Source organism: Tasmannia lanceolata, unplaced genomic scaffold (assembly GCF_043159265.1).
Source record: "Tasmannia lanceolata isolate RefF3 unplaced genomic scaffold, GAP_Taslan_0.1 ptg000003l, whole genome shotgun sequence".
Classification (NCBI taxonomy): domain Eukaryota; kingdom Viridiplantae; phylum Streptophyta; class Magnoliopsida; order Canellales; family Winteraceae; genus Tasmannia; species Tasmannia lanceolata.
In genome coordinates, this window is record NW_027518680.1 from 60,644,747 (window position 1) to 60,654,981 (window position 10,235).

Genomic DNA, 10,235 nt, shown 5'->3' on the forward strand with positions numbered 1-10,235 from the left:
ATCGGCGATTCATATGAGACTTCAGCAGCATAATGTCCCCAATCACGGATTGCATGAAACGGCGTGGTTCTTTTATTTGGAAGCTTGAAGCCGAATGAAGCTTTCAAGCGATCAAGGCCAAACTTTCGATAGCCCCTCTACATGCACTACCCGACTTCGAGCAATTATTTGAATTAGAATGTGATGCGTCAAAAGTGGGCATCGGTGCTGTGTTGAGCCAAGGGAAGCGGCCAGTAGCCTACTTCAGTGAGAAACTAAATTGTCCTAAATGTAATTATTCTACTTACGATGTTGAATTATATGTAGTAGTGCAGGCTCTACGGCAATGGCGCCACTACCTTATTCAGCGCGAGTTCATATTGTATTCCGATCATGAAGCCTTGAAATACTTGAATGGCCAGAGTAAGCTGAATAGCAGGCACGCTAAGTGGGTGAGCTATCTTCAACAGTTCACGTTCACCCTCAAACACAAGGCAGGAGCACAAAATCGAGTGGCGGATGCATTGAGCCGTAGGTCATCTTTGTTATCTACTATGAACGTGAAGGTCCAAGGATTCGATGTTTTTCATGAGATGACTGCACAGGATGAGTGTTTTGGTCCAATCATGCGCGATGTGGCTATGGGTGATCAGAAAGATTTTTTTTTACATGATGGATATTTATTTAAGGGGTCCAAGCTTTGTGTTCCAGATTATTCTCTACGCCTTCTTATTATTCAAGAGCTGCACAACGACAGACACTTTGGGAGAGATAAGACTCTTGCACTTGTTTCAGAAAATTATTACCGGCCACGGCAAAAACGGGATGTTGTTCGATTTGTTGATCGTTGCTATATTTGTCAGATTGCTAAGGGTTCGGCCACGAAGGCGGGACTTTACACGCCTTTGCCCATACCAAATGCACCATGGAAGGACATCAGTATGGACTTTGTGCTAGGACTTCCACGGACATCCAATGGCATGGACAATGTATTTGTTGTCGTGGATAGATTTCTCAAGATAGCGCGATTCATAGCTTGCCGTAAGACTATGGACGCTAGTCGTATTGTATATCTTTTTCTTCGAGAGATTTATCGAGCGCATGGTCTTCCCCAATCCATAACATCTGATCGTGATCGTAAGTTCGTGGGTCACTTTTGGCAAAGTTTATGGAAGATGTTGAAGACGACCCTAAATTACAGACGGATGGGCAAACCGATTGCCCAACAAATGACACCAGTCCTCAATGATTGGACACATTTCTTGCATGCCAAAGCGAAATATGTGAAGATCGGGTTGCCGAAATTCGACGGCCGCATTGAGGAAATTCCAATCTACTTTGATGTAGGGTAAGCTTTGACGTGCATTAAGGTTATGGCCAGCATGGTTTTCTACAAGACGATATCCTCTTTCATCATGCGTCAACTTCTTCAATTTATCATTAGACATGATGGTTCACCTGATAATCAAAGGAAGTAAATAGGATAAGAATATGGTCAACCCTAAATATTGAGTTACAAAAGGAAAAGTATTGACAATAAACCATATACTCAAAGGATACAAGTAGGATACAAGCAGGATCAAACTTTTCCATCAATGATCTCGATATGATCTAAGGGTAAAAAGATAAATGATAAACACAGATCAAATGGATAGTCAATGGATGATGGACCATGGCCATAATAATGACAAAGTAGGGTCGAGGACCAGATCTAAAATCTGCATAATGGATGAATATATTTGATCAACTTAGACAAGAAGTTCCTACTAAGAAGTAGGTCCTGGTCTAATAATCAAGAAATACAAAGATTGAATTCATCATCAACGAAACAAAATATAGACCATGGCCATAAGAGTGTCAAAATAGAAGCCACTGACCAGGTCCAAATCTTGAGAAATGAATGATATCAAAGGTAAACTTAGACAAAGAAGCCTCACAAGATGAGTACGTCCGAGTCTAAGGGTCAAATTTACCATCAATGGATCAAAAGATAAACCATAGCCATAAGAGTGGCAAAGAAAGAGCCACAGGGTAGGTCTAAATCTGAAAATTGGATTGATATAATTGATTTGAATTAGATAAGGAAACCTCATTAAATATGAATGTCCTAAAGTAATCAATATAAATATGAATTCGATAAGTAAACCTCGTTAAATATGAACTAGCATGTCATCTTCGACCGATTGCTTGAGCGCATAGAGCGCTCTTCCAGCCTTGGCATTCCACTTCGTCTTCTGTCCGGTAGATTCGTGCTTTCTCCACAAGTCACGTCCCACAACTCGTGCCTTTGCAAATACGACTCCATACAAGATTTCCATAAATCGTAGTTGGAGTTGTTGAGCTTTCTTGAAAACGAGAAACCTGAGTCACCGGCCATCTTCTTCTATCTCCTTCTGATGTGAAAGATCAAGATTGCCTAGAAGCAAATCCTTGTTAGAGATCAATTGAAGAAGAAGAAATGAGAGCAAATAGTACGCTTGGGAGAAACTTCACCTCTGAACTTTTATTAAAAGCTTACTGTTGACTTTTTCAATACATAACCTGGACGCCCCTCTTATTTATAGAAAAAGCAAAAACCAAAAGCAAACTCCTACTCAACATATGACTCATTGTAGCCGATCAAAATAAAGACCTACTCCTATTCAACTTGACTTTTCTAACTTATCAAAAAAAGATAAAGATAAAAAGTAGAATCCTAATCTAACTCTAATTAATTAGTAGGCCCCACCAGCCCAACCCCTCCGGTGGATTACGTTTAAGAGTCACGATGACTCTCAACAAATAAATGGTCATTTTAGTTGCATATAGTTATAGTTGTGGTGAGTTAGAATATAAGTAGGCAACAAGTGTAACAACAGTGAAGTAATCACCTCGTAGAGTAGTAGTAAGTAATGTTTGGTTGTTAAATGAAGCAGTATCCTGGTGTGGTGTCATTACTAAAATAAGGTGTTGTAGGATGTCATTACTAATATAGAGAGGAGAAAGAAAAAGATAGAACGAGAGCAAAGTGTTAAATCCCATGACTCTACTAGCAAAAAACCTACAATTTTTTCAATTATTTTGGTGGGGAAAAAGTTATGCCACATGGGCAGACATGAATAGTCTCCTAGACACCACTAGTAGATGACGTGGCATGCCAGAACGGGTAAAAACACGTAGTAAACGCCAGAAATTGTGCAACCAAACGGAACCGTAAGGGACACATAAAAGTCTATGCACCTAAAAGAGGTGGAATGCCAACTAGAAGGACCGCTCAAATCGAAGGGTTGCATCACCTTTTGCTTTGATCTTCTGCTTTCTAAGGTCCACCACAATCTTACAATTCACAAAAGATAATTTCGAACTTTGCCTTGAGCCTAGAGCTAATTCAAATCAAGACACTTGTTGGGTATATAATATAACCCATGTATGTTCTAATATAAGCCCAATAGGTAATGGACCAGGTGTAGTGGGCCCATTTGGGCTGGAGCCCATTAACCTCTTATAACCCTAGTGTATCTCTATATATAGGGGCTGGAGGCAACAAACTTGGTATTCCAAATTAGATACCTTGGGTGTAATGCTTCAAGCAACCTCTTGCTTGACCTAATTACTCTAACAATCTTGAAGCATTATGATTTTTAGGGTTTCACCTTTTTTAGGATCGGCTTTCTCTCGCAACCAAAGATCACGTCTGCCTCTTGGTTTCCCACGCTCAACATGGTGAAGGGAGAGATATTTCCACCGTTAAAATCTGAAGCTGAAGAAAGGGAGTTGATATTTACAACCCCTTGATTTGCATCTTCACTACTTGGAGGGCGGAAAGGGAAAGGCCAATTTTTATTGGCGTCTTCCTCTAATTTACAGACGTGAGGGTGGACCAAGAAAGAAAAAAAGGAGACGTGTGCCTCTTTCAACAGAAGAAGACTTCTGCCCCTTTCTCTCTAGTGGGTTTAATCCCATCGGTGGATGGCCCTCTCTCTCGCGAAGACCAATTTTTGGGGCTATTCTTGGTAGTTATTCTTTACCTTGCCCGAGCAAGACCACCAACAAAGCTCGATTTTCTCTGGCCAAAAACCATAGGGTTTGTTTTGAGTTGAATAAGGACGTTGGTAGCCCCCTCATCCAATTGATATGGGCAGCCCTCTCTCATAGTTCTGAAATCTTGTGGTTCTATTTCAGACTTCCTCTTATCCTTTGATATGAGCAGCACCTTCTTTTGACAACACCATCCGATTCTTGGTGGTTGAAGTAACAGGGGTTGTTGGAATTGCAATTTCGAGATGAAAACCCACAACCAAAATTCTCTCTTAAAAGGGTTTCGAACAACCTGCTTTTATGTGCTTGTTGAGAACACCACACAGAGCAGCCCTTTCCTCTTTTGTTTGCCCAAGTGCTTGTGATTGGCTCTTGGTTGTGGCAACCCTTGTTTGTCCATCTCTTCAAGGCTACTATTGACACGAATTTTGCCGAATTTTGTAGCTTTGACGAATTGTGAAGTCCAAATATTTGGTGCCTTGGTGGCTTCACCTTCTTCTTCAGCCTTTTAATTTGCAGACCCCTCAACTGAAATTCAATTTTTTGGAGGAATTTTTTGGGCGTGATTATCAGACTCCTTTGATCAGTGCAATTTGTAATTTCAATTGCCGATTATAATTTGGCCGAACCCCCAACAATGGAGTTGTAGAAATTAGGTGGTGGCCGAACCCCCTGTTGGGTACAAGACCCGTAGTTGGATTTTCTGTGGAAGGAACTTCCATTGACGAAATCTTCTTTTGGGTACAAAACCCATATCGTACTCTTGGAGCTTGATTTTTGGATTCGGATCTTGCTTTCAACTTGGATTGGGTTCTCGCGCTTCGCCAATCAGGTGCACTCTTTCCAACTTGTATTTCATCTAAATTCTATGATGGATAAGAATGCTATGCCGTTTGAGATGGTCAAACTTCAATCGTTTGGAGGATCTTTTAACTCATGGAAGCGAAAGACTCAATTTGGTCTAAAATATATGAACTGTTTTTACCCCGTTTTGAGTACCTTTGCTGAGACGGATGAAGAAGTTGATGAATCTCAATGGCTTAAAAATGAGGATTTCTGCAAAGACTACTTGTTGAATTGTCTTTCCGACCGTCTTGCAGAAACCTATAGTAAATATAACACTGCTAAAGACATATGTGACAACTTAGATGCTCAATTCAAGAAGGAGGAGGAATTGTCCAAGACCCATCTTGTGGACAAATTCATGAATTTCAAGTTTCAAGAGGACAAGGAAATCACTCCTCAAGTAACTGAGAATTTGAGATCTAAGTTGTATAATGAAAAAAAAAAAAAAAAAGTAGTCTGTGACTCATTTCTTGTGGGTGCAATCATATATACGTTACCATCTGCATGGCACTCTTTTAAAACTGAAATGTATCGAAAAAGTGCAAGTGGGACTGGATGATCTCAAAAGATTCATTTGAATCGATTATGAGAATCGAGCCAGGAATAATTTGGAGATGGTTAGACAGCAACAATCTGCTGCTAACGCGGTAACAAATTCCAAGAAATTTCCTTGAAAATCCAAGTCACCTAAAAGTGACACTCCCAAGTTGGAGGCCAAAAAGCCTATCTTCCAGAAAAGGAGGGCAAGTGCCACAACTGTGAAAAATGTGATCACTTTGCGGCAGATTGTAGTCTACCTAATAAGTCTAAATCTGACACACCACAGAAGGAAACTCATATGATGGTGGGTAAGACTGAGCCTAAGAGTTTTGTTGCTATGTTGGGCAACGGTAAGGCCAGTACTTCTTCAAACTGGTGGTTAGATACATGAGTCACTTGTCATGTTTGCAACTCCACGAAACTACTAATTGATGTTGTTGCCGCGAAAGAGACCGTTACAGTGGCCAGTCGAGCACAGGTAGAGGTGACTCACGCTAGTACTGCGAACTTGGTCATTTCTTCAGGACAAATACTAACTTTAAAAATTGTTAAAGTAGTTCTTGCTCTTCAAAAGAATTTAATTTCTATTAGTCTTTTAGACTATGCTTTTAGACTATGCTGGCATATGTACTTCATTTATGTGTGGTAGAGAAACTTTGATTGTTAACTCATACTATTTTGATTGTGCATATTTGATAGATGGTATGTTTGATTTGAGTTTAGATAATGAGACTGTTAGTTAGGCTAGTTCACCGTTTATTGCTCCTAAGTTGTTACACAACCGATTAGGACATGTGCACTATCAAAAAATGGTCTAACTTACTAATACTCATAAGATACCATTATCTATGTCAATTATATTTGACAAGTGTGAGAGTTAGGGGTGATAGAGAAGGAGAAGATACACATTTACAGGGTTCAAGGAATTCTGTGCCTCTTAGGGTGTAATCCTTGAAACTACTGCTTCTCTCTCGCCTCAATCAATTGGCATAGCTGAGTGTAAGAACATGACGTTAACTTCAGTGTTAAACTCCATATTAATGTTAGCTGGCATGCCTAATTGCATTTGGGGAGAGGCAGCTTTGACTGTAAATCACATCCTAAATCTCTATATGCTCCTCAATGTAATAGAGTACCCAAGAATTTGGTGAGAACTTTGTGACCTACCAATTGGAGAATGATCCATCATCCTATCAGGACGTGATGAGATCTAGGGACTCTATATTGTGGGCAGAAGCCATTCATGAGGAAATGAGCTCTCTGTTAGAAACTCTAACTTGGCAGCTAGTCGATTTGCCAAAATGGGCTAAGACTATAGGCTGTAAGTAGATATTTGTATGCGATTATACAAAGTTTATTATGGTCTTAATCAAGCATCTAAATGTGACATCAGAAATTTGGCAAAGTAGTAAAGAGCTTTGGGTTTCTGACATATAACTCGGATAAATGTCTTTACTATCGTTTTGTGTCGAATAAGGTCGTGATTATTTGTTTGTGTGTAGATGTTGATTCTTCTTTCCAATCTCTTTCTGTGATAAGAAATGTGAAACTACCATTGGGTAAAGACTTCGACATGAAAAGACCTGGGTGTTGTTAACACCACTCTTGGTATGAAAGTAAGTTTTTGAAAGGCAAGGAATCACCCTTGGCCTAGCCCATTATACGAAAAACTTCTTTCCTTTTGAGGATGCAGTGAGTGCAAACCGATTGAGACACCATTTTAATTATACCAAGAAGCTGATCTCTAAGGAAGAGACAGTGTGAGTCAGTTAGATTATTCTAAACTAATTGGTAGCCTCATGTTTGTGTTGCACTAGGCCAGATATAGCCTTTATAGTTGGCATGCTGAGTCGTTTTTACTAGCAATCCTGGCCATGAGCATAGAGATGCCCTTATGAAGCTAAAGAGATACCTTTCGTGTACTCAAGAGTATGCTAAAAACTATGGTGGCCATCCACTTCTCATGGAAGAATATTCTGATGAATCATGGGGATCAGAATCAGGGAACAGCAAATCTACTGCTGTCGTGTGGAAGTCGAATTGGAACTTTATGCTCTAGCTTCAGTTGCAAATGAAAGCAGGGGAGATAAAGATTTTGATTATGGTTATGGACATTCCACTGACCCAGTTAAGGATCAGTTCCTTAAGTGTGTTCTGTGATAATCAAGCTACAATTACGATTGTGAAGAACTCACTCTTTAATGGTAAGAGGAGACATCTTAGGCTGAAACATGCCATGCTGAATTATCTCAAGAACACGAGATTATTACTTTGATTGATACGAAATCGAAGGATAATATAGCCGATGCTCTCTTATAGGGGTTGACCAAAGATCGAATATTCAAAACTGTGGGGGAGATGGGGTTAAAGTCTATATAGACTGGACTTAACCTACATCCATGTTATTTTGAATCTTCGAATCTCCCTTTTGGCCAAGATAAGCACTTGATATGTTTCGACGATGTTTACAGTTGTTGTGTGTCATTCCACATTTGATGACATGTCCTTTTTGGGAAAGGTTGTACATTCCAAACTTGATGATACAGCTTAACTCAAATATGGATAAGATGACTGTAACATTCCAAAAAGAAACATGAAATAGTTCTTTGCAAAAGAAACTATTTGGTCTTGTTCTTTAATGAAACTTGACAATTAGGAATGGTTATTTGCAAAAGAAGCTGTTAAGGTCTTGTTCTTTATTGAAACTTGACAATGATGCTTATGGTGAGAGTGATACTGATACTTTTTCAGCCATTTTGAATTGTACTAAGTTCTTCTTCAGGTAGAACTAGATACTTTCGTGAATTATGTAATTGAATTAAGTTCTTCTTCAGGTAGAACTAGATACTTTAGTGTTTTACACAAATGATTTGATTCATTTTCATGAAATCCATATTTGGTAATTCACCGGGATTGGCGAAAAGGAGGAGCTTGTCTTGATTTGGACTTTGATGAAGATGACTTACTTGATGAGTAAATCTTCTAAAGTCATAAAGACTATGCTTACATTTCAGTATGCATAGAGTTCACTTTTTTGTGGAACTTTATTTTGGATCTTGATGAGAATCATACCTCATAAATGAATTCATCTAAGATCAGTGGGGTTCACTTATATGTGAAATTACCTTTTGGTTGAGTTTAGCTTGTTGTATATCTAAAACTCTTGGTTTCTCATAAAAGGATTCATGTTTTCATTTGGATTACAGATCTTTTATGATATAGACCATATGGTGATATGGATGATTCAATAATTTTGTTTGGACATCACATTATCTATCTATTGGATTGTGCTATATGTAGAACATAGGAGGAGATTGTTGGGTATATAATATAACCCATGTATGTTCTAATATAAGCCCAATAGGTAATGGACCAGGTGTAGTGGGCCCATTTGGGCTGGAGCCCATTAACCTCTTATAACCCTAGTGTATCTCTATATATAGGGGCTGGAGGCAACAAACTTGGTATTCCAAATTAGATACCTTGGGTGTAATGCTTCAAGCAACCTCTTGCTTGACCTAATTACTCTAACAACACTCTGGGGTTTGTAACGTATATAAAGAAGGATTTCTTCCAAAGCAAAGAAATTTCTCAAATTTTCCAAATTAAGAACCAACAAATCTAGATTAGCAAAACCCAAATGCTCGTAAATTATTTGTTGGTCAAAATTACCTATACAAGGCTTTCAAATTAAAAAAAAAGTGACAAAATTACAAAGTAATACTCTATAAAAGAAGGCTACTGATATTTGCACTACTATAGTTTGATAAGAACACCGTTAGCAAAATGGAAACTGTTTTTTGTTTTTGTTTTTGGACGATGATAAATTCGCACCCCTATAGGATAATTCGCACCCCATTAACGTGAATTATGTGCCATACATAATGCTTTTTGACGTTTACTGGGGTGCGAATTATCCTACAGGGGTGCGAATAAATCATCGCCCTTTTTCTTTTTAAAAAAAAGACGGGGCCTTCTATTGTGACACATGCACAAGAAAAAAGAAAAATAGAGAAGAGAGCTCGAATCCCCACCAAACCCCAAAAACACCATGAAAATGATTGAGTCGGTCGGTCTTTATTTTTAGAATGGAGATCCATTTTAGAAGCCTTTTTCTGTTGATAATAAGTGGAATTCACCTTGTCTCTGATGATTTGACCGGTTGTCAAAAGCAATTACAATTCCCAAAAGGGCGATGATATTTTCACCCCTGCATTACGCGAACGCTCTCCTTATAACGTGATTTGACGTGAATAGTGGGCAACTGTAATGCTTTTTTACGTCAAATCACATTATAAGGTGGGTGTGCACGTAATGCAGGGGATTCCCAAAAGAAAAATGACACGGAGACCGAGAATAGGACCTAATAGGGAACCTGCAATGAGAATATATCATGCGTTGAAAAAAAAAAAAAAATTCTTTTTTTAGATTTCCCTAAAATAAGGGTTTGCTCACGTCACTTGTGATGTTGTGGCGTGAATCAATTTGTTGGATCCCCTTCTAGGTCCTATTCTCGGTCTCCCTAGCATTACTCTTCCCAAAAAGCTCTCACTAGTCACTTAAAGGAAAAGACAACGTGAGTTGGTCTTATTATAAAAACATAGTAGTGGGAATATCAATAGACTAAAAAGAAAGCCTGCAAAAAAACATTTTTAATAGGTCATAACATTTAACTAAAAATGCACATACATATGTGGGCCACACAAGTGAAATAGAATGAATCTATGGGAATCATAAGATCTCTCTCTCTCTCTCTCTCTCTCAAATGACCTCATTTTCAGGAAAAGACAAAACAAAGGGGTGGAATGCTAATAAGGGGGTGGAAATATCATTCCATATATGTGTGCGCATAT